At 40.6% G+C, this 24,468-nt stretch overlaps 2 long non-coding RNA genes across 2 annotated transcripts in view; one reads left to right on the plus strand and one right to left on the minus strand.

Moving 5' to 3' along the window:
• Nucleotides 1–17,277, plus strand: part of LOC140610418 (uncharacterized) — a 44,235-nt gene extending 26,958 nt beyond the window's left edge. Inside the window, exon 3 of the long non-coding RNA XR_012012077.1 lies at nt 16,802–17,277. This is a non-coding gene — a long non-coding RNA (uncharacterized lncRNA). The remainder of the gene's footprint in view (nt 1–16,801) is intronic.
• LOC140621092 (uncharacterized) overlaps nt 1–24,468 on the minus strand; it is a 419,551-nt gene that overhangs the window by 148,782 nt on the left and 246,301 nt on the right. The gene's annotated exons all lie outside the window — the stretch shown is intronic.

The raw sequence follows: 24,468 nt of genomic DNA on the forward strand, positions 1-24,468 counted from the left end.
TGCAGATAAAGCCAAAGGAAGAAGAAATTCCCATGTATAAGAGACCCCTACAGTCCTTGTGATAATGCTCTTTCTCATACTTCACTTGATTCACAGTAACAGCTAGTTCAACGTTAGTCTTTGCATTTTAAAAAGAGGGACATGGGGGCCCAGACAATTTAATTCCTGTGTTTACATGGCAAGCCTGGAGTGAAGGGGAAATTCAAATACAGATCTGACTTTCTAGATCATATTTTTTGACCTTCACCGTGCTTCCCAGCAGGGTATGTTTAGTAGGCCAGAAAGTATTCCAAGCCAATTCTGACTGACCAAAGAGACCATCATATAAATGTTCTCCACCATTGAGAAGTGATTCTTCTCACCCTTATTTTTTATTTGGACAATTAAGAAAATGTTAGCTCCCTAGAATGAAAACTCCTGGCATAATGAACCATGACTCACTCATGTGTATTGTCACAGTGATCCTGTCACACAATAGGTTATCACAGAATTTTTGTTGAATGCACTCCTTATATTTAAAATTTTAATTGTTTTTATAATTAAAAATCATAAGGCTCCTTACAAGATACAAAGAAAGTAAAAACAATACTTCTCCTATGTTTACTATGCAGATGTAACTAGTGTTAATATTTTGGGGTATTTTCTTCTAGTTTGAAATGTGCATGTTTTTAATTATTATGTTATGACATTAAAATTAAACATAGCTATTTTTACTACTGTCTACTTTCTTTTCATATCAAGAAACCAAATTTCATTCTGTAGAAAATTTAAAAATTTAACAAGTACAAAGAACAAGATACACAATGCAACCTTTCAAAAATAATGATAATCAAATATATTTCTAATGACAACCACAAATAGCTCCTTTTGTTTATGTCTTCCACTTTTTCTGTGTATTTTAATGTGCTTGAAATAATGGCATTATATACTGCTTTTTAAGCATAAAGAGCTCAGACGTGTTCATAGTTCCTGAATGGAAGACAAAATAAAAAGTGGTTTAATGACAGATAATATCTGTCAGTGGGTGGTATATTTCTCTCCAAAAACTCAGGCTCTTCGTATAAATTTTAAAGATCCAGAAAATAACCACTCAGGTTCTGTGGTATTGAAAGTGGTCATATGTCACTCTCTTCAACTCTACGTTTATAAAGACAAAATGGATTTTTTCTTGTTATTGTTTATTAATCTTCTCAAAAGTGTTTTAAACATTTCAGTATTTTAGCAATAATTACCCAGTCTTTGAACAGAATAGTAAGAACTATTATTTATAGTGAGCATTAATCATAAACACATTCTACCTGAATGATGCCAGTTTTGAGAGGGACTCAGCATAAGAAAAAGGTTCTGCAATAGGTTCAGAGTGCTGTAAAACCCACTCTGCCATGCAGGTCATATGATCCAGCAGATCCAATGATGCCTGGAGTGTCATTGGAAGACAGGGATGTAGTCTGAAGGTTTTGATAGGCCCTTACGGGTGAATTGGGGCACAGGCCTTAGGATTTTGGATCAAAGCCTTTCTATCCTCTGCAGATAACTACACTTCTTTTGAGAAACAGCTCTTGGCTTACTACTGAACCGTTAGTAGAGACTAAATGCTTCACCATGGGCCACCAAGTTATTCTACAACCTGAGTTGCCCATCATGAAATGGGTACAATCTGACTCACATGTCATAGTGTTGGGAGTATACAGCAGCACTCCATCATCAAAAAAAAAATATATATATATATATAAAATTGGGCCACAGTAGGTCCTGGGAGGCACAAGTAAATCACATGAACAAGTGGCACAAAAACCCAAGGTCCCTGTTCCTTTTACACTGCCTTCTTTGTCCCAGTCTGCAACTATAGCCTCATAGGGAGTTCCCTACAATCAGTTAACAAAGAAAGAGAAGACTCGGGCCTCGTTTACAGATGCTTCTCCACAATGTGCAGGCACAACTCAAAAATGGACAGCTATAGCACTACAGTCGATTTCTGTGACATCCCTGAGGAGAGTGGTAATGGAAAATCTTCCCAGTGGGAACAGCTCTGAGCAATGCACCTGGCTGTTTACTTTGCTTGGAAGGAGAAATAACCAGATATGCAATTATACACCAACTCATGGATTGTGGCCAGTGGTTTGGCTGGATGGTTAAGGGCTTGGAAGAAACAAGATTGGAAAATCAGTGTCGGGGAAATTTGCAGAAGAGGTGTATGGATAGACCTCTTGGAATGGACAAAAATATGAACATATTTGTATCCCATGTGACTTCTCACCAAAGGATGACCTCAACACATAAGAATTTTAATAATCAAGTGGGTAAGATGACCCAGTGGGCTCATGAACACAGTGGCCATGGTCTCATGGGTGAAGAATATGCATGGGCTCAGCAATATGGTCTTCCACTTATCGCAGCCAACCTGGATATGAACATTTCTGAGTACCCAATCTGCCACTGATGTGTCACCATTCCCCTGTAATGATCAGCCAGTTACCTGGTGACAGGTTGATTACTTGGACTGTTTCCATCATGTAAGGGGCAGCATTTTATTCTTACTGGAATAGACACTTGTTCTGGATATAGATTTGCCTTCCCTGCATGCAATGTTTCTTCCAAAACTGCCATCTGTGGACTTATAGAATCCCTTATGCATTGTCATGGTATTCCACATTGTATTGTTTCTGACCAAGAAATTTACTTCATAGCAAAAGAAATGCAGCAATGGGACCATACTCATAGAATTCACTAGTCTTACAATGTTCCCCACCATTATGAAGTAGCTGACTTGATAGAACAGTAGAATGGCCTTTTGAAGACTCAGTTGCAATGCCAGCTAGGTGGCAGTATCTTTCAGAGCTGACACAAGATTCTCCAGGAGGCTGAATATGCTCTGAATTCCAGTTTGATCTATGGTGCTGTTTCTCCCATGGCCAAGATTCACAGGTCCAGGAACCAAAGGTTGGTGATAGGAGAGATACCACTCACTGTTATCCTTAGAGACCCACTAGAAAAAGTTTTGCTTTCTGTTCCCACAACCCTATATTCTGTTGGTCTACACATCTTAGTTCCAGAGGGAAGAATGCTAAAAAAAAAAAAAAAAAAGGGAAGAATGATTTCACCAAGAGAAATTACAGTGATTTCACTGAAATGGAAGTTAAGATGAGCACTGGGTGTTATTCTATATGTTGGCAAATCAAATTCCAATAAAAAATATACATATAAAAAAAAATACTGCCATCAAGACACTTTGCGTTCCTCCTGAGTCTGAATGAACAAAGAGTAAAAGAAAGTTACTATACTGGCTGGGGTGATTAATCCTCACTACCAAGAGGAAATTGGATTACTTCACATTGGAGGAAGGGAGAATATATCTGGAATATCTAAAAAAAATCCCTTAGAGTGTCTCTTAGTATTACCATGCTCTATGATTAAGTTCAATTGAAAACGACAACAATCTAAACCAGGCAGAAATACTAGTGGCCCAAACCATAGTGAGGCTGAAATGAAAGTTTGTATAACCCCACCAGGTAAAGACCATAACTGCCTGAAATGCTTGCAGAAAGCAAAAGGAATACAGAATAGATAACAGAAGAAAGTATTTATAAATACCAGCTACAACCCTGTAACCAGTTACAGAAACTAGAACTGGAATTATCATGGTATTTGCTCCTTATTTTGCTATGAATGTGTGTGTGTGTGTGTGTGTGTGTGTGTAAAGCAACTTGCTCAATATATATGTTATATATATATATACATTAATGGATTTTTCTTTCCTTTCACATTCTCTTGTCACGTAACATAAGATGCAATGATTTTACGTCATAGTACTTAAGTTTTGTTAATTTTACATTACAGTGTTTAAGTTATGGGATATCAAGGAGAAGAGTAAATATCACTCAAAAATTTTATCTCCTCTTCTAGAGAAGGAGTTAGTGCCTTTTCGGTTGCACTCAGGATACTTATTTCATGTTAGGCAAAATTATGACATTGCTATTGTCTTTATTTGGAAATTAAGTATGGTTTAAGGAGACATACATGAACACCAAGTTGACAAGGAGTGGGCTTGTGATGGTTAATATTATGTGTCAATTTGACAGGGCTATGGAGTGCCCAGATTAAATACTATTTCTGCGTGTGTCACTAAGGGTATTGCTGGATGAAATTAGTGCTTGAATGAATAAACTGAGTAAAGTAGATGACCCCCATCTCCCAGAGTGGGTGGGCATCACTCAATCTAGATATCACTCATGAGAACAAAAAGACAGAGGGAAAAGGAACTGACTTTGCCTGACTCCTTGAACTAGAATATGGATCTTCTCCTGCCCTTACTTGGGACTTACATCCTTACACCAAGGATTTCCTGGGCCTCCAGAATGCAGATGGCAGATGTTGTGACTTCTCAGCCTCCATAATCATATGAGTCAGTTTCTTATAATAAATTTCACATATATACATACATGCATCCTATTGCTTCTGTTTAGAACCCTGACAAATATGTACATATTACCTTTTCCCCCACTTAAAAATCTGCAAATGCAATTCTAATAAAAGATACTTTAACATTCAATGCTCCAAAATTCTAAAATGTGTTTCATATCACACTGATTTTCTGTGATTTCAATCATGTTCTTAACTGCATCCTAATGCTAGCTGTAATTCTACTGTCAAAACTTTAGTGCCCTAGAAATTCTCCCTTATCTCACCCAGCTCCTTTCACATTTCACTCTATATTTCTTTATGACATGTCCTATTTTTTAAAGTTTATTGTTCCTTGCATCTCATCTAAGGATGCCAAATACTTTCCTTAAAAAAGCAAAAGCCATTTCTTGCAGCAGATCTTTGGCAAGGGTTTGTTCTTCCTCTGAGTCTTCATAATAATCTCTGATAATCATTGTTCCAAGTTCCTGCAGTGTGATTGTTGTCGCTGTTGGGGTTCAGATCCTCCATGTGTTATGGCTTCCTCATGCTTAAATAAAAAATGTATCAAAGCCCATGGTTTGCCAAAAGACCTCCAGTATGAATGTTTCTTGACCTCGCTTACTTCTGGCTAATTCTTCTTCTCCAGTATTACTACACACCAGTTGAATGTTCATAGCTCCTAAGTAAGTTTCACATTCTAACACATTTTATTAACTGTGACTCTAATTTACCAAAATGGAATTCTTCCCAAGTTATTTCTGGATTTCTGCTTACATGAACAGTTGTCAGATATGAAAATAATCATAAGTTCCCTACATATACTACTAGCACGGTCTTCCTAGATTTCTTTCCCAAGGAAAGGTGCAGAGATTGTATTTTTCCACCTCAAGATGCTATGCATTACTGCCATTAGCCCAACTGACTTTCAAGAGTAACCATATCTGAAGTAGTAAACTAAACAATGAGAAGGGAGTGAGACCAGAATTTGCTTCATAAAATGGAAGAGCCACACGGCATAAGGGTAGCTCTGTGGAACAGACAGGTGGTGGCAAGTTGGTTCTCCACAGGAGGAATCTAACTCAGAGGCATTTGAAATAACACCATTTTTAAACTAAAATTAGTGAAATAACAAATAAAAAAGAAACAGAGAAATAAAACCAGATTTCCAGCTTCTCTTGTTTTTTTAGAAAGATTTGGCAAATCTATGTCTGTGTTCTTACGAGACAGTTTGTTATCTTTACATAAGGCATATCTTCTCTGGTTTGCCTCAGTCTCCTCCCTGGACAGCTCACTCATTTTCATTACTTTAAGTATTTGAATTTTTTTTTATTGAAGTTGACATATAATATTAAGTTAATTAGGGATACAACAAAGTGACTCAGCAACCATATACATTACAAAATGTTCACCATGATAAGTATATGATATTATTGACTATATTCTATATGCTGTACTTTCATCTCCATGACTTATTCATCTTTAAAAAAACAGATTCATAAATATAGAGAACAAACTGGTGGTTGCCAAAGGAGAAGGGGTAGGGAGACAAGCAAAATAAGTGTTTAAATTTTCAACCTTAGTATAAACTGTATTCATTCCCTAGGGCTGCCATAACAATGTATCACAGGTGTAGCAGCTTAAAACAATAGAAATTTATTCTCTCACAGTTGTGAAGATCAGAAGTCCAAAATCAAGATGAGACCTTCCACACCTCTTCCTCTTCTGGTGGCTCCCTGCATTCTTAGCTTGCAGCCACATTACTCCGATCTTTGTCTCAGTCTTCATGTAGCCATATTTTTTCTATGTTCCTTATTCTCTTCCTGATAAGAATACTCTAATTGGATTTAGAACCTACCTGAATCCAGTATGATCTCATCTCAATCCTTATCTTAACTATATCTGCAGAGACCCTATATCGAAATAAGGTCACATTCTGGGATTCTGGGTAGACAAGAATGTCCACCAGGGGATCTCTTCAGGGACACACAAACCCATAATGTGGATAATGAAAGAAGGATAATGACCCTTCCCACCTCTTTCCTGTTGAAAAATTCCCAAAGAGTACACCCAAGCCAATGGAGCATGCTCTTCTCTTCATTTTCATTGACCTCAAAGTTGGGGGGGGGGGGGAATCCTCCTGAATCCAGCGTTTAGTTGATTGTCAGTCCAAGTTTATGGCTGTATTTTGAGTTTATATCTTCTTCTAAGCCTTCTTAGGTATTTTACTGTGCATTACAGAGAAGCTGTACCAGGGGCTGTTAGCAGACACCATCTTAAACCAGCAGTCAGTGAATCAACTTTATAAGCTGCAATTTAGAAAATAAGGAAAGGATGAGCTTTTTTTTCCCTTCAAGTATACTCCTCATTTCCTCCACACTCCCTCTGCTCCCGACTCCTCTCCCCAAATGCATCAATCACTATGGTGACTTTAGAGTCCTATGGGAAGAAGGATAGCATTGCGCACAAGCATAGAGCTAGAAACTCCATGGGGCTGAGTGAGACACTATAATACAATTGCTGAGACCTTTAAAGTCTGATCTCTAAAACTTTCATTTCTTAATGTTGATTAAATAATGAAAACAATTCTAGGTTAGGAAAATGTTAGTAATCAGCTTAATATAATAACTATTGTCATTGATTTGTATATTTAATGAAAAAACTAATTACTGCATATTCATTATTTTATTATGATTAATATACCATATCAAATGTTTGGTAATAACAAGAAAAACGTCTTTAAGAACAAGAAAAATGTCTTATCCTAATAAACTGAAGAAAAAACAAAGAAGAAAGAAGAAGAAAAATGTCTTATCCTAATAAACTGAAGAAAAAACAAAGAAGAAAGAACAAGTATCTTAAAATTTTCAAAGCATAGCTCTGGAAACCAAGGTTTATACTTGCAAAAGGATTTGTCCTAAGTCACCCTACTAATTGGCCAATTACTAATTGGCACCATACTAATTGGAAATCAGAACCATAACTCAGGCCTTCTAGCTCATTGTTCTCTGTACATATGACACAATTAAGTCGTTTAAGAAAGTTGGGAATATATTATTTTCTATACTAATTCCATTCATTCTTATGTATCACTTTGCAGTTTCCAAATACTTTTACAAAGGACATTATGTCATTTGATTCCCACAATAATCCTCTGATATGAAAACAGTAGGTGTCCTTTTACAAGTAAGAAAATGGAAGTCCAACGTTCCCAACTTATCACATTTATTCATTGAACACCATTCACCTATCCTATATTAGGCCTCCAAAAGCAAAAATGGCTCCGAACTCTGAAGTTTGGGTAGTCTGGAGAAGGAGATAGATAGACCAGACACCACCAGCAAAGTGTGCTAACAGAGGTGTGCCCGATATGCTAAGGGAATGAAGAACCAGGTAACATAAGAGCAGAAGTTAGAAAAGGATTTATATCTGAACTAAGGCTAAAGGATAAATGTTCACAAGCTAGAGAAGAAAAGAAATGGAATCCCAGCTGAAAGAGGGGTACACAGTAGACAGAAGACACAGGTATATGTCATGGTGAAGCCTTTTGGCATGGCTTCTGGGAAGGATGTGAATCAGAAAGGAGATACACAAAGAAATTGAGACCAAGTGAAGAAGGCCTTTCCACACTAGGGTGAAGAGTTGAACTCAATCAGCCAGATGAACAGGTACTGGTTTTTAAAATAGGAGTGTGACATTATCAGATTTGTGTTTGGAATTCAAATATACCTCAAGTTCAGGCATGTAACAAAAAAGAAAGGTAAAAAAACCATAGTGGGAGAAGTGATGACAAACTAGAGAGAAGTCTGATGCCTGAGTGAAAAGAAATGCCCCCTACTGTCCAGTAGGAGCACCTGCCTATTGCTCTGTGTAACCAGTGTGATCCAGATCATTTGAATTTTCAAGAGAAACTGGAAATGTGTATTTTTGTCTAAAACTGTATGATTTGTCTATTTCAACATTTTATTCCAAAAAAGTGATTTGAACAAAAAAGAAAAAGAAATGCATCAGTGGACTGCTTTTATCCAACAAGCCATTATTTGTCGCTTGACCTATGTGCAAGGGAAGAGTCTGGAAGCAGGGAAACAGTTAGGGATCTATAGCAAAAGCATAAAACTAAGGCAGGGCCAATGAGGAAAGAAAAGAAAAGAAAGGGATAGCCGACATCAGAATGTAGAATATAGGGGTATGTGGGTGGCTTAGTCTGTTGGACATTGAACTCTAGATTTCAACTCAGGTCATAATCTCATTCAGCAAAGTAACTGCTTGGGATTTTCCCTCTCTCTCCACCCCTCACCCCACTCGTGCTCTCTTTCTCTTTAAATTGAATTTCAAAATCTTAAAGAAGAATAAAGAAAAGGAGAAGGAAGGAGAAGGAAAAGGAGAATACATACTCTAGAAGAAAGTCACCAAGTGGTAGATGGAGCAATGTGACTAGGTGTTTCAACTCTGGCCTGTGATTTAATCCTTGGTGAGATTGTTGTGATTTAAGTGTAGGTTTTACTAAAAACAGAAACAAAAACAAGCACAGGCAAAACAAAAACAAGCAAGACATAGAAATAAGTATCAAATAATGAGTTCTAAAAAGTGAGCCCTCGCTACCATCAAAGACCAACGTCCCGTGAACCCTCCAAGTTCAAAATGGCACACAGCAGCTCCATTTGGATTCAGAGCTATATTGAGAAAGAAGACTAGTGTTCTCTTTGTTTCTTTGCTTTAGCCTCTGAGGTATTCAGTTAATGTTCTCTGCCATAAAAAAAGAAATGGTTGGTCTCCTTTCCCTAACTACACTGTCTCTCTGATTTAAGTACTTTTCACCTGTGAATGTCCTTGGTTACTCCTAAACTGCATTCTGTCCTATAAAAGGCACTAAATTAAAGACTGCTTTGGCTCTATGTTTTAGTGAAGTGATTTTGAAAAGTGCTATAAGGTTACTCCTCCCTTTAGAGAGCTAGTGCAGTTCACCTTAAATGTCATCTCCTTTCTGCAACTTGCTTTACAAATGTACCCCCTTAAGACTCAGCTCAGATGACCTCTCCCCTATGAAGCCTTTTCTCATCACACCAGCACCCCCTGGCAACCTCAGTTTGGGTCAATGCACTCTGACTGTGTAAATCATCATTGTTTGTCACCATCTAATTAATTTCCACTCTTGAAAATCTATAAGCAATACCCACTACAGCAGCTAGAGTGGTCTTCTTAAAAATATGTCAAATCATATCACTGCCCAACTTAAATTCTCCACGGTCTTTCCTCTACAAGTAGAATAAAGTATAAATTCCTTTGAATTATTTACAAAAGCCTGGATTATCATTCTGTCTTTAATTTCTGACACTCTTTTCTTTCTTCTGGTTACATTCCAATCACACTGACCTTCTGAGGGACCCTTAGATACCACCAGAAAGCCTTTGTACTTGCTATTCTATTTACAGTGCTTTTCCCAAACTTTACACATAGCTAGATTTTTCTCATCCTCTAGTCCTAGGTTAAATTCCATTTCCCCTTAGAGGCCATTCATCCCTAATCATCTAAATTCTTCTTACTTTTCTAGGTTATTCTCTCTCAGCATCTGGATTACTTAATTCATAATTGTAGCAGCTATAAGAATTGCCTTGTAGACCTAATGCTAAAGTACAATTGTGTAAGAACCCCAGTTTCTCTCTGAAATCCACTCATATACATGTTCTGAGGCCATGCTTCCCATGGATTCCTCCTAGCCAAGGGATGAGGGGGAAAGGGATACACTAAGGCAGTCTGTTCCTGGGGACATGGGAATCCTCTAGCCAACAATTTTGGCTTAGAAACCCACCATCAGTTGAAACTCTCTTAGACTGCATGACAGTCTGAGTCTTTTCCTACCTGCCTGCCTTCCTTCCCTCTCTCCTCATTTCCATGAGTAATGGCTCCCACCAGCACCAGTAATGGTCCCTCCAGCACCTTTCCCCATACTCCTTCAAAGGTCTGTGTGTTACTTTTTAGTCTCTTAGAATCTAAGCCAACACAACAGTACTTAACTAAATGTGTCTATTTTTGTGTAAATATGTGTGTATTGAGTTTCACCAATAAAAGGCTCTCTCCTTGAGGGAAAGGCTCTGGTTAGATTCACTCACTGCCATGTCCATAGCATTAGCACAATCCTTGCATTGAGTAGGTCCTTGTCAATATTTGTCTAATTTTGTACATAGGTCTATCAACACATTGACACATACATTGAAATCATCCAGGGGCACCTGTGTGGCTCAGTTGGTTAAGCATCCAATTCTTCATTTCTGTGAGGTCATATCAGAGTTTAAGATCAAGCCCCACGTCGGGCTCTATGCTAGGTGTGGAGCTTACTTAAGATTCTCCTTCTCCTTCTCCTTCTGCACCTCTCCTCAGTCTAAAAAAAAGAAAGAAAAAGAAAGAGAAAGAAAGAAAGAAAGAAAGAAAGAGAGAGAGAGAGAGAGAGAGAGAGAAAGAAAGAAAGAAAGAAAGAAAGAAAGAAAGAAAGAGAGAGAGAAAGAGAGAAAAAAGAAAGAAAGAAAGAGAAAACATCCATGTGCCTACTTTTATCTCTCACTAGGCTATAGAATTTCTTGAGAATATTTATTGATAGGGTTTGGTCCCAGCATGTAGACACAATAGCAGCTCAATTCATGTTTGTTCAATTGAGATAACAATTCCTCCTTCTTTGCTCACTCGGCCAACACACCCCAGGCAATACATGTTGAATCCCTGTCTTCCCTAATACTGTCTAGTTTACCCCCAAGTAGTACCTCTTCCTGTGTCTTACATCTCTGTGAATGTGCCCACCATTCCTCCAGATTCCATGAATACTTCTCCTGGCCTTCTACCTCCCCTCAGGCAATTCCAGGCTACTCAAAAAGCCACCAATTCCTATCATTTTTACCTCCTGAGTATTTGCTCATCCAATGCACTTTTCTCAATTTCTACTCCAAGCATCATCTCTCTCCTTAACCAAACACTCCTTTACAGGTTTCTCTTATTCCATATTTGCACCCCTCTCATGCATTCCCTATCCAACAGCAAGTGTTCTTTCTAAAAGGCAATCTAATCAGGCCACACTCTGCTTACAGTCCTTCCAGTTTCAAAGACTGTTGAGGAGGACTTTCCAGGCAGATGCACTCATTCCAGCCCAGTCTCCTTCCCCACTCTATACACATCTCACCTGATCTTCCAGCCATAGGAGCAGTTTGCTATGCCCAAACTACCTTACTCTTTCAGGAAAGCTGGCTTTCTCAACTCACTTCCACTTTTATCATACTCATTTATGCTGATGTCTCTCTCTTCTTTTGAGAAGCTTTCTAAGAGACAAGTCTAGTCTGGATAAAGTGGTTTTCCATTGAATTCCTATAGAAACCTTAAATACTCCCAAAGTGATATTTGTTTTAGTCAATTTGGGTTGCTATAACAAAAATACCATAGACCAAGTGGCTTAAACAACACACATTTATTTCTGTCTGGAGGCTGGGAAATCTAAGATCAGGGCAAATTGCTGTCTACTGAAAGCTCACTTCCTGGTTCACAGATGGTGGTCTTCTTCCTGTGACCTCACATGACAGAAGAAAGCAAAAGATCCCTCTGGAGTCTCTTGCACAGAGGCATTAATCCCATCCCTGAGGGACCCCACCCTCATAACCTAATTATCTTCCAAAGGCCTCACCTCCTAATACTACCATATTGGGGGGTAGGATTTTAACATATGAATTTGAAGGAAGACACAAACATTCAGTCTATAAAATACTGATTACACGGACTTGTTTAATTGTATTTTAACTAAGCTGTGTAACTCATACTTTAAAACAAACCAAAGATTTGACCAAGTTACCCCATTTCTTCAAATCATTTAAAGATTCCCCATTGCTTCCAGATGTGAACATGCCCTCTTAGATTTCTAGCCTCATCTCTCCACTCCATCCAAAGCTCTTGGCATTCCCAGATATAAACACAGCCTCACCCATGGAGCTAGCTCACAAGTCTTTGCATGTATTGTTTCTTTTGTCTGGACTACCTTTCTTCATGTTTCTTCTGGTCATTAGTCCCTATCCTTCAATACCCATCTTGAGTATCCTCTCTTCCATGAAGTTTTTTGATACTTCTCTCCTTTAGGCAGATGTGAGCTAGTAACTGTCAGAGCTGAGATGTGGCCCTTCTTCTTCTCCTGTGGCCCCATGTTAATTGTACAAATTTCCATTACTTTATGGCATTTCTTGGTTTATAATTCTAATTTTGTGTCTGCCAGTGGACTACAAACTTCTCAAGGGTAGCGTCAAGGTCTTATTCAGCTTCCTTTGTCCATGCCTGCTGCATACAAAGAAGGTGTTCAATACAAACTCATTGAGTGAACAAATGAATGAACACCTTCATCCATTCTTCAGAGATGTACAAGTTTTCACCTCTCCAGTTATTCTATCTTCTGTAAACTACAACAGATGAGATTGCCTTATTTTCTGAGCTCTATACATACATAGCGATACAATCTTTCTTAGTAGATTCTAAACATCTAAAGAGCAGGGGAAAAGCCTTACAGTCTCTTTGTTTCTATGACTTGCACATAGAAGAGCTCAATCTACATTTACTGATTGATTGTTATTGCTCAATTTACTATTCCTTTTTGATTCAGCAAATCACTGAAAAAAATTAAAAAGGAAAGCCTTCTCAGAAATCAAACAACAAAATCACAAAATGTTCTTTTCTAAAAATAACATATCCCCAGAACACTCAAGGCAAAAGCTGTGTGTTTTCTCCTCTCCCATTAATGAGAGAAAGATACGACTTCCTCAGTTTTCATTTTGTCTGCGTCATGTCTGTGTTGCCTGGAGATTTGTAGCTGTTGTTTCAAAAAAGATCAAATGACAACAGGAGATGGATGGTCTCCTTGATTAAAAAGTGGCACTCAGATACATCAGCTTCCTCAAATTCAAGGAGGAGAGGGTTATTTCACAGCTAGTTCCTACTTCAGAGGCACGAATCCCTGGGAGCAGCTGAGGCTGGTCATTCCCCATCAGATCTGCACACACAGGACTCTTAATGCAATGACATGTAGAATAGAATTACAAGGGTTTAGGATTTGTTATTCACTGACTCAAGATAATCTGCATTCAAATCTCAGCTCTGACAGTTACTAGCTGTGTGATCCTGGGCAAGTTACTTAGCCTCTCTAAAGCTTTGGTTTCATCATTGGGAGAATGGGCAGGGGGTGATAATAGCATATGTAATGGAGCTGCTGATGCAGTTGAATGGGATAACACAAAGCATTTACCACTGCCTGTTTCTTAGTGCTCATTAATGGTAGCCATTATCGTTTCACAGCCACAACTGCATGTGTCATAATAGCTACCAAATGTTGAACATTTACTGTGTGCTGTATATACTATGCTAGTTGTTTTTATATAGATGAATTTACTTATAAATCTCAAAACAGTCTTTAATCAGGTACTATCCTCATTTTATAGTTGGGGAAACTAGATTTCCATGAGGCTAAGTAACTTATCCAATATCATGCACCTGTTACAGTGATCTCTGTGACATGAGTTGCCCTCTTTTCCACAGTCCTGTGTTTCTGTTTTCTGTCTTGAGTGCGCAGGAGGGAGAACCCTGAATCCCATACAACTCCCACAGCTTCTGGAAGGATTTGTGAGATGGGGGTAGGCTGGCCTGTTGGATTCTCTTTAGTACTACTAACTTAGTAGTAATTTGGACTGTAACCCCATGAGTCTCTTACATTGGACTCACATTTGAGTTTCAATGGCCCCTTTAATCACTTTAATTGAATAGTATTGGTCCTTAGATCTTTCCACTCCAAGGGAGGAAAAAAAAAAAAGCAGAAAATCCTTCCCTACTATCACCACCAATCTAGAAGGGAAATGGCCTCAGCTGTCCTCCCCTTATTCCTTCCTCATGGACAACATGCTGCCCATAGGTTTTTAGAGACAAAATTGACACCAAGCAGGAAAGGCCCTTTGGCTTTGTTTTATCCCCCACTGGATTCATAGATAAACCCATAGTGAACCACTAGCTCCCTCATCCCCCAATATATCTAACCTTTCCTTTTTCCTTCCTACTAAATATTCTCATCTACCTGGCACTATAGCTTTTATGTATTTGTCAATCCTTAATCTATCAGAGCATCCTCTTTGGGCAGTAGTTGTGGGAGATAGAAAAAGGCCTTGAGCTCCCTCTAGAGGTTGGTATAATGTGACCAAGACACAGGATCCTTGCCTTGACTTCATTGCTTTTTATGACTTTATTGGTAGGGGCAATGTCGCATTCATCTGTGTATGCCAAGAGCCCTACAAGAATGAATTCAAACCAGTATATTCTCCCCTGGAAAAGTGAACCGGGGCCAAAGTGACAATTTTAATAACTCCCTCCAAGTGAGCAGCAGATACAGAGACAACTGCTCTCTCCAGTGTGTAGGCAGGCCACTTTGGCTTCTGGAGCCTGCTGCATCTCAGCAGAAAACGGGAAAGCAACAGAGGGGCTAGCCATCCAACTCTCAGGTTGTGAGGTCTGAGGCCCTACCTGAGATAGAAACAGAAAGAGAAATGTGCTTCCTCCTGGCACCAAACCAGTGAGAGGCACCCAAGGTGATAGACTGCCTAGTGCCAGGCCCTGGAGGTACACAAAGGCTTCCTGATTCAGACAAATAAAAAGCCAGCCACTGTATGAAGCAGGCTTGTGTCTGGAGAATCACTGGCTACATTTCCTGCTCCTGTGCCCATCCTATGCATTGGAAATATTTGGTACTTGCTAAATACATTTTTTGGAATAATGTTGAATGAGTACACACCTAACAGCTGTCCTATGGCTGTTTCCCCTAACTAGTGTAGAGGGCACTTGTGGGAAGAACTATGTCCACCAAAAGAAATATATTCCATTTATAACTTCCAGTGCCTATGAATGCAATCTCATTTGGAAGTAGGGTCTTTGTAGATGTATTCAAAGTCAAAAAGAAGTCATACTGGATTCAGGTTATCCTTAATCCAGTGACAAGTGTCCTTATAAGAAGAGGAAAATTTAGACACAAACACACAGAGGCACGGGGGGAACACTATGTGATGACAGAGGCAAAGATTGGAGCTATATATCCAAAAGCCAAGGGACACCACAGATTTCTGACAACCATAAGAAGCCAGGAGAGATACATGGAATGATCCTTCCCTGGAGTCTTCTGAGGGAGCCTGGCCCTGCTGACATCTCAACTTCAGGCTTCTGGCCTCTATTACTGTGAAAGAATACATTTCTGTTGTTTTAAGTAATTTAATTTATAGTAATTTGATATGGCAGCCCCCAAAAAACTAATACAGGACCTTACTTTTTTCACAGCACAATGAAATGAAAATTTTAGGGTCCCCACAGGGGGAGTATTACATCTCTTACCCCCTCCAAAAAAACCAAACAATATCGAGTTATTATTTTCACTGCTTCCAGTTCTCTGCCTGAAGATAAGGCATTCCAATCATGCAAACAGTTTGGGGCTTAAAATTCAAGGACATACCATGGAGGGGTTGCTGGTAATGTCAGTTAAAGCTCTGTAGTTCCCACAGGGCTTCTGTTCTAAGCAAAAGGAGAATAGAACAGAAACAGAAATTATGGACACACTTCAATTCCCTCATGTGGGACACTGGGAAGCAGCTTTTCCCTTAATCTCTTTGTAAAAATATATTTTGAGAAAGAAGATGTATTTGCAACAATACAGGGCATTACAGACATTACATGCTCTCTGGCCTAGTTGCAGAAATAGCATATCCTCTGCTTAAGGACAATAAACAATCGTCATGGTGTGTTAATCTCATATGCTTCCCAGGAGAAGGGAAAATCATCACATGGAAGTAACAGAGGGTTTCAACATCCTCCCTCCCCACAAAAAGGAATTGTTCTGAGCACCCTCCCTTCCAAAGACCCCACTTCCCAGGAGAGGAACAGCCCCTTTTTGTCATCAAATCCATGATATCTGGCACAAAGGTGGGCATCTTGGAGATTCTCTGAAAAAATTGGAATGGAAGAGCTGGAGATGGACAGGGTCCTCCAGTTGGAGGGATCTGAAGCCACAAAGGTCTCCTGCTCCATCTTTTTCCTACCAAAATCTGTAAAGACATGAGGAGAATCTTTCATCTGAATTTTCTTTAGAAGTTAACATTAATTCAGGGTTAAATCTTCCATTAAAAACCCATTCATGCAATGACTGGGCTTCAATCAAGCCAGCTACACTGCCTAAGAGGACACATTTAAAAATCCTTTCCATTTAAGTGGGCAAGGCAAGGTGAACATAGCATTGCTCAAACCTACCTAGTTTTAGGATAGTTGCTGCTAATCAGCCTGACTCCTTGCAATCTCTTTTGTCAGCATTGACCTTGGATCTCTATTTGCTGACTCTCCTGCTATGTTTTCTTCCCAACAGGGCTCCTGGAAAGCCCCCATTTGGCCCAAGCCCCAAAATTCCCTCTGATCGGCTCTTTTGGAACTCATCCCGCTGAGGCGATGGCTGCCCCTACACATTCTGATTCTAGGAGTTGGAGTCTCTGCTTTGACTGCAGTGAGAAAGAGTCCTGAGAAAGCAGCTCTCCCAGACCTATTGGTTCTCCACAGGCTGCCCTTAGTGGGTTCATCTACCAGCCATGAGAGCAGTGAAGCTCAGCTCACCATTCAGAAATAAGAAATAGTGAAAGGGATTATAAGGGAAAGGAGGAGAATTGAAAGAAAAATTTAGAGAGGGGGACAAACCATGAGAGACTCCTAATTCTGGGAAATGAACAAAGGGTTGCAGAAGGGGAGGTGGGCAGAGGGTTGTGGTAACTGGGTGACAGGCATTAAGGAGGGCATTTGATGGAATGAGCACGGGGTGTTATACTGTATGTTGGCAAATCTAACTTCAATAAAAGCAAAACAAGGGCATCCCAGGTGGCTCAGTGGTTTAGTGCTGCCTTCAGCCCAGGGCCTGATCCTGGAGACCCAGGATCGAGTCCCATGTCAGGCTCCCAGCATGGAGCCTGCTTCTCCCTCTGCCTGTGGTCTCTGCCTCTCTCTCTGTGTGTCTTTCATGAATAAATAAATAAAATCTTTAAAAATAAAACAAAACGAAAAGATCTCTCCTTGCATCATTTAGGTTTTTTAGGCAATATGAGCCTTTAAGAGAATAGAATGGGCCAGATTCCAAATAAATGTTCTATATTATCTTGGCTAAACTTGGTGATGGTTAGACAAAGATGGAATCAGAATGAAAAGAAAAGAGGAAAAATGGTTAGGAATATCAGAACAGCTGGTTTTGCAAATCTGCCTTAGGGAAGATCCAAAAGCTGCATTTCCATCAATTAGGGACAGGGTAGTTCAGATTCTAGTGGGAAGGGGGGCAAGTGGTATCAGGTCCAAATAGCCTGAGGTGCTATCATAGAAATTTAAAGATCTACACACACACATACACACCTTTTCCTAGCCCAAGCAGCAAAGCATTTGGATCTCTAGGGTCTAGAAGATGGGAGTTAACCCAGTGACTTAGAAAGGAGGCCAACCTAAGATTAGCAGTAAGCACCCCACTGGAAGAAATGTAAATGGACCCAGTGAAGAAGATATTTTTTGAGGGTGAGAGGTCATTAGACCTCACCAACAGTGCACCTGTCCTGTTACCATGATGGTAACAGAAGAATCTTGGGTCAGGCCACTCCTGAATCTTAATCAATCTACAAAGTGGCTGTAATGACAGCATCTCTATATACTGCAAGGACACTTGGAAGGATTACATGAGACAATGATTGTTAAGAACCTTTGAAAATTACCAATTCCAAACAAATAGAAGGGTTATAATTTGTTTATGACAAATTCCTCTCACCTGCTAAAGGCACAGAGCTTGCTTGTGGGAGGAAATGTGGTGTTAAAACTTTGAGAGGTGGTGTGGGTTGACAAAGGTGTTTGTAAAGTGAATCACATCACAATTAGGTGACCTTGTTAAGCAACTTCAGGTGAAAGTATATTTGGTAATATTGGGAAGAATTTCCCTTGAATCTTGGAACAGTGCCAAGAAGAGCACAAAGTGAAATCTGAGTCACAGTGGGGTCAAGTGAAGAGCCCTCAGTGGGAAATCAGGAGAACTGGATTCTCATACCAGGTATAGCTATGCATGGGCCTGTGTCATCAACTGCCACTGTGGCTATTTTCTCACTTGTAAAATAAAGGCAACATCTCCTAGTTGTTTCCATATGTAATGGTGTGTATGTGTGTATGTGTGTGTGTACACATGTCATGCTTATGAAAGAAGCATTAACCTAACTAGTGTTAAGCTCTGGATTTTGCTTCTGATTGCCAGGATTGTGTAGGGCGCCCCCTTTTCCCATATGTTGCACCTATATGGACTGTGCAACCTTGGGCAAATGACTAACACTATTGGGGTCTCAGTTTTTTCATTTGTAAAATAAAGATGGTAACTGTGCCTATCTATGGGATTGGGATGAGAATTCAACAAGATACTTCATGTAAATCATTTACTGTAGTGAGTTTTTAAAAGGGCTAATATGTTATCCCAGCAATGGATAATAGACTATTACTATCATCCTCACTGTTAGTTCTCTCACAGCCCTACACAGCCCCAAACTGCAGTTGTATATTTACCTGTAGTATCCTCCCACTGAACAGAGAGGCCCACTGAAGGCAAGGATGGGGCCTGTCTCATCATCACTCTACCACCAACCTTTTCCTGAGTACTTTGACTTTCAACAGGTGCTTGGGATGTGTCCTGTCGAATGAAGGGTTCGAAGCAGTGGTTCTCAGCCCTGCCTGCCACTGACATCACCCTGAGAGCTTTAAAAATCTTGAAGTCCAGGGCAGCCTGGGTGGCTCAGTGGTTTAAGCGCTGCCTTTGGCCCAGGGTGTGATCCTGGAGTCCCAGGATTGAGTCCCATGTCAGACTCCCTGCATGGAGCCTGCTTCTCCCTCTGCCTGTGTCTCTGCCTCTCTCTCTCTCTCTCTCTCTCTCTCTCTCAGTGTGTCTATCACGAATAAATAAATAAAATTTAAAAAGAAAAAACCTTGAAGTCCAGCCCCATCTCCTGAAATTCTGAGTGAATTCATCAAAACTGAGGCCTTGGCATGAATAGTTTTTCAAATGTCCCCTGGGGGCTCCAGGAGGCAGCAGGAGTTGAGAACTACTTCAGAGTCTCAAAGATCAGCCAGCTCAGGCTGGCTCTGAGGCCCGCCCTCCAGCTACCTGCTTCCAACACGGTTTGGAAGGTCCGGGATCCCCTAGGGACACAACTTTCTGGGATTAGAAGCATCTTGTCCTGACTGCTAAGCAGTGTCTCCCCACTACACAGCCCTGCTGGCCTCACCGGCTCCCCATGGAACACAACGCAACCCTCGTCCTGAAACATGGCCCAAGACAAACTGCAACTGCTTTTCTTTTATAGCCAAATTCAGGCACTCTCAGCTCTCAGTGAAAATCATTTGCAGGCCTTGTGGGATAGAGGAGAGAAAATAACGTCTAAAATATATAAATAATTCAAGGCTGAGTTTATTCATGATGCCGTGTTTTCTCCAAGCAGTGGTTTGTATAATCTTTCTTACACTGCCAGTTGGGCTGCCTCCATAGCATTTATTACTGCAGACAACCCGTTAGAAGCTGTTTTGATTTATGCATCTACATTGTATTATGGAGGTAAGTTTATAGCACACTGCGGTTTCTGCTGCTGACATCGTAGGAAGGGGGGGATAAAACCAAAATGACTGGAGGAAAGAATAGGGCATAGTCATTCCACCAGTCTAAGGAGGGCAAGAGAAATGGGCCTATGTACTTTTATGAGATATTTAATTAGTTATCTGGTACACACACTCACACATACCCACGTAAGACCAAAAAAAGTGTTAATCAAACATCTTCTAAGGGACAGTTTATTCTTCTAGGAGATAGTGATACATGGGTGAATAAAGTACATAGAATCCCTGCTCCAATAACATATTGTTGTTCCACCAACATCTTCCTAGGGAAAATGATGCTACCACCATCTCCATCTCCCCAACAGTGCTTAGCACAAGGATAATGCATGGTAGGCATTTCACGTCTATTGACTGAATGAGTGAATCCAAGATGAGGAATAAAATGAAGTTACACTGTCAAGATGCCTTTTTAGCTATCTCTCTTCGTGTCAAGGTTACCTAAGAAAAACCACCCAAAACCTCACTCAATAAGCATTTATTGCTTGGATCTCAAGGATGTTAGACTAGACGGCTCTATTATCTTTGCTTGGCTCACTCACACAGCTCAGACATGGCTGGCTGCCCACTGACCAGGTCAGCCTCTGCTGGAACAATTGGGGTGACTCAGCTGTGCTCCCTGTGTCTCTCCTTCTCCAGTAAACTACACACCATGTCCTCGCAGACAGAAGAACAGAGTGTAGGTAGAAATACACAGGCCAATTGAGGTTTAGGCTTGGAACTAGGAAACCATTACTTCTAATGGATTCTATTGGCTGAAACAGATCACAAGTCCAGCCCAGATTCAAAGCATGAAAGAATACCGTCTTTAGTGGGAGGATTTGGAAAGTCACAGAGCAAAGGACAAAGCTAAAGAGGTGACAAACTGAAGCCACCATTGCAATCTGCCACAGATACCCAGCAAATCAGCAAAGAGCTGTGACTGGAACAAAACTCCTAAGTGGAGTCTACTGTCCTTTCAAGTAGCACCCAAGTACATTCTCACCCAGACTCTGAACAAGGCTCCCTGGTGAGTTTAGGGAGAAAGTATGTGTGTGTTTGAAAATAGTGCAGTGTGCCCTGAGTATCCTCCCACCTATGTCCCTGCTCTCTTCACCTGGGCCCCACCTAGGGTTATCTCCTGCCTCTGATCCCTTGCCCTTGCTCCTACTACTTCTTCCTGCACCTTTCTTTCTTTCTTTCTTTTTTTTTTAAATACTTCTTTTTTAAAAATTTTTTTTTAATTTATTTATGATAGTCACAGAGAGAGAGAGGCAGAGACATAGGCAGAGGGAGAAGCAGGCTCCATGCACCGAGAGCCCGATGTGGGATTCGATCCCGGGTCTCCAGGATTGCGCCCTGGGCCAAAAGGAGGCGCCAAACTGCTGCGCCACCCAGGGATCCCTTCCTGCACCTTTCTTAATACACCACTATAATAGAGAGGATGTGTTTATAGTAAAACAATGAGACAGAATTTTATTTAATTTTTTATTATTTTTTAAAGACCATTCATTCATTCATTCATTCATTCATGAGAGACACAGAAAGACAGGCAGAGACACAGGGAGAAGGAGAAGCAGGTTCCATGCAGGGAGCCGGACATGGGACTCGATCCTGGGTCTCCAGGATTAGACCCTGGGCCAAAGGCGGCAGTAAACTGCTGGGCTACCGGCGCTGCCCAGAGACAGAATTTTAGCTGCAATATACTGAGGGATTACCACATCCCAGGCCCAGTGGCTAAAGGACTTTGCACATGTTACCTCACTGAATCCTTATACCTACCCTATGAGTGAGTGAAAATTATCTCTTATTTTACCTCTGGGGGCTGAAAAATAAATACCAGAGGAGATAAAGTCACTTATCCAAGGTTTTAGAACTAGTAATTAATCAAGTCAGGTTTCAAATCTAGTTTGTCTCCATCAGAGCCCATGTTTCTAACCACTATACCATATCGGCCATCCTTGAACGCATTCGGTCTCCTTCACTAAACCATGACACCAATCTTGGTAAGGAATTTCCATTTTCTTAAAGCAAAAGACCATGATCTTCTGCCCTGCCCCTTCTTATCAGCTATTGCAAAGAAGAATTCAAGTTCACACAACAATATCATGGATTATTTTCCACTGGGAACAAGGATTGGGGGCAGATTGCGAAACTTCCTGTCTTATATGATTTCTACCGGCTCCCACAAGAATATTCCAGGCTTTGTTAGTCAGAGTGACTGCAAATGAGGCCATAGATTCAGTTTCTCCTTAGGCCACTTGGAGTCAATGTAATGCCTGCTGTAATTTGCTTGCCCACACAAGCACCAATAATTCTTTGTGTAATTTCCTATTGTTGGTTGGGAAGGATGCTGATTCTGAACCAGAGAGAAAGTCTGAGAATCTCATGTACGTTATTGCAAAAGTTTGATCCCAACAAGAGTGCCTTGATATGGACAGTGGAAGAGTGTGACCAGAGGAACATGTGGCAGCTTATTCCAAAGTTGAGCTGGGAAAGGAGACTGACTTTCCCATAAGTGGACTGTCTATCCAGTCCTCACCTCTGCAAGCTGAATTTAGCCTTCCCATTAACCTCTATTTAACATTGACACCCAAAGAGCAACAGACAAATGGAAACCTACCACCTGACCCATAGGTTTCCAGGCTCATGAAAGTTCCAATGCAGAACCCTGGGGAAAGCTGGATTCTAAACCACCATGGCTTAGATTTAAAGCCCTGAGAAGAACATGCTCAGAGATGCTGGAGAAAAAATACGTTACATATATATCCATAATACTTTTGGTGCAATTAATCAGCCAACTATATAGGTAAAAATAACAGGCCTGTTTCATTCCATTGGTCAAGGGGAGTTTGCTGGGCACCAACCTTCAATGGGAAAGGAGTATACAATCCTCAATAGTGAAGTTTACCACATTAGAGAAAAAGGTGGAAGAGTAGAAGAGAGCCTTCTATGCCCAAACAAGGAAGAGTGGAAATCAGAACCCTGTCTTTAAGGCACAGTGACCCCATCCACTAGTAAACATATCCCAGGGAGTGGTAAGCTGGGATCAATCACACTGGCCATTCCTCTCCCCTTGGAGCAGAGTGAATGAAGGATTGGAGACAGGGCCATAGTCTACCTCCTTAACATTCCTGACATGAGAAAAATGGACAGAAATCACCTCACTTTTGAAAGGATGTTTTGATATTAATAAATGGACATCAGTATGTCTACTCTTACAAAAGCCCATGGGGGGTGGCTAATTTTGAAGACAAGTCAAAAAACCAGCTGAGAGTGCAAGAACATGGATAGAGAGAAACTAAAAGGATTTAGAGGCAGTCTGTTCAATGCAGCCTTTGCTCCTGGGAAGCAGACCCGTCCCTTATGCACAGCTGTGATGTGTGGGACAGAGTTGGGTTCATGAGAGAATGCAGAGGCATCATCAGAGAAGCAGATGCTAAATTGTTCTTAGAATGAAGCAGGGGCTGAGGTGTGAGCCAAATGGGAAGCAGGGAACCAGAAAAAGGAGGGAGGAGACCACCAAAGAGGACAAAAGGGAGGTGGCAGGAACCCACTCTGGACATGGCCGTCTTCCCTTGCAGGTGGACTGCTACCTCCCCCAGAGGGCTCAGGCTAGAGTGGGATGGATGCTGTCCAAGGGAGGCTTAATGACCTCTTCATGTTGGTTTCTTTGTTCTATAAAGGCATGTACAACTGCATTAGTATGCTCAGCAAAGGGCCTCCTTTTGTTGTGGCAGGTGCTGTAGGAATTCAGAACAGCTGATGTTTCATAAAATCATGAGCCTGCAGAGAGCCCTGGGAGGTCAGAAAGCCCAGGCCCCTGCCCCTCACATCTGGTCCCTCTGTTGAATGGTGCTGCAGCTCAGAAATATTTTTAAAATCATGTTTATTGTACTTCATCTTCTTTCAAAAGTGATACATTTTCATTAGAAAAACGTGCAGCATGCAGTAAAGCAGAGAAGAAAACAAAAATAATTTCTAATCTTACCACCACCGAATGAGAGCCACTGTCAAATCTCAGTGGGGAACCAATCGTTCTCTCTCAATCTCTTACCTGCGGGATACAGGTATGCGTATGTGTCTGTATGTGTCTGTGTGTATTGTAAATGTACAAAAAGAAAGTGGGACTTTTCCTACTACTACAGAATTATCAGATAAAGATGTGAACAAAGAGGCATTAAGTGCCACACATTTTAAATAGAGTCAAATGCCTCTCACAAGCCTTGTCAAAAAGTGACCAAACTCACATGGTTACCTTCAACTATCACCCTGCATCACACCATCACCTGCCTTCCCATCTATGAAAGAAGACCAAGGAGAAGAGAAAGAGGCACTCTATGACTATTGAGTGGCAATGCTATAGCATATCAAGATCCCAGCAAAAAT

Source organism: Canis lupus, chromosome 2, assembly GCF_048164855.1.
Source record: "Canis lupus baileyi chromosome 2, mCanLup2.hap1, whole genome shotgun sequence".
In the NCBI taxonomy this organism is placed as follows: Eukaryota; Metazoa; Chordata; class Mammalia; order Carnivora; family Canidae; genus Canis; species Canis lupus.